Source organism: Mustela putorius, unplaced genomic scaffold, assembly GCF_011764305.1.
Source record: "Mustela putorius furo isolate JIRA1106 unplaced genomic scaffold, ASM1176430v1.1 tig00003846_pilon_pilon_pilon, whole genome shotgun sequence".
In the NCBI taxonomy this organism is placed as follows: domain Eukaryota; kingdom Metazoa; phylum Chordata; class Mammalia; order Carnivora; family Mustelidae; genus Mustela; species Mustela putorius.
In genome coordinates, this window is record NW_025421999.1 from 11,406,287 (window position 1) to 11,407,991 (window position 1,705).

Here is a 1,705-nt window from a genome sequence, read left to right on the forward strand (position 1 = left end):
GAAATAAACATCTGCTGGATAGGATTAAGAACAGATTAGAAACCTCAGAAGAAAAGATAAGTGAACCTGAAGACATAACAATAAACTCTATCTAGGCTGAAGCACAGACAGAAACAAAGACTGGAAATTGCTTTAGGCTAGGGAACTTCCTCCTCCAAGTTTAAACCTGCTAGGACACAGCCACAACCCAATAACTATTTGATGTGGATACAATCATCCCAGAATGGGGTCACAGCTGGCAGCCTTCAGAAGCCTATACTCTTGGCAGCTGAGAGGGAATGCATACCCTAGTCTTGAAAAAGGGATGATACTATACCTCAGTATTGACTATACTTTTTTCTTTTTAAATAATCTAGAATTGATTATGAAGTATTACAAAAACAAAACCCTGATTTATGCAAATCCTTCTGTAAAAATCCATTTAAAAAGAAAAAAAATCACAATGGCCTTTTATGTTTACTTTTGATACATAGACTTCCTCTGAATTCTTACTACATTTTTTAAAAAGTTTATAAAGTGAATTTAGATGTAACTATAAATTATTTGGAAATAAAGCTGTTTTTTTTTCTTGATAAATGAGCTCTAAGAAGGTAGACATTATTGTTGTTGTTGTTGTTGTTGTTCATTGTTGTATCCCAAGATCTAGAATAGGGCTGTGTATACCTAAGTAAATGCTGAATGAAGAAAAATCAATGAATGGATTAGGCTCTATTACACATGAAATGGTGTTTCCTATTGTTTTCCTCAAGGTGGTGCTGTGTACAGTATAAAGGTCATTTAAACAGTGTCAATTTTTTTTCCCTAAAATAGCCTTGATAGCTAATAAATTTCCTTTCATTACACTTTATTTATTTTTTGATTTAACCCTCCATCTTTCAGACCTCCTGATCTCTTAGATTTATGTTCTGTACTGGAAGAGGCTTACAAGAGTGTCAGGGGTGTTGGCTTATCTTTTCTCCCCATCATTTATCTCTACCTAATTGTACAGACAAACTTTCCTTTGAATGCCTCTTAGAGATATTACATATCTTGTCTCATTTCCACCTACTGTGTCTATCATTTATTATAGCAGGATTTATGTGACAGCGTTTGATACATTTCACGCTAAATTTTCCATTTTTCTGTTTCCTATTTTTTTCTAGATGTTTGTCTAGTATTTTTCCAACTTCAAATTTTAAACCAACTAGTCTTTTTTCCCCCCAAATAATAGCTCTATTGAGATATATTGCCATAGAATAAACTGATATTTATTTATTTTTTGGGAGATGGGGGGAGAGGCAGAGGTGGAGGGAGAGAGAATCTTAGGCTCCACCCTCAGAGAGGAGTCCCATGTGGGGCTCCATCTCACAACCCTGAGATCATGACCTGAGCCAAAATCAAGAGTCAGACACTTAACTGACTGAGCCACTGATGTGCCCCAATAAAATGGTATTTGCATTTACAATTTAATGTTTAACATATGCATTTATCTTTGAAACCATCACTACAATCAAGATAATGAGCATAGCATTACTCTCAAGTTTCTTAATTTCCCCTAGTAATCCCCCTACTCCATCCCTCCCTTTCCCTACCCCATCATCTGAAGGCAACCACTGATACACTTTCTGTCACTATAGAGTAGTTTTTATTTTCTAGAGTTTTATGTACATGGAATCATACACTATTCACTCTTTTTATTCTGGCTTCTTTCACTCATCGTAATTAT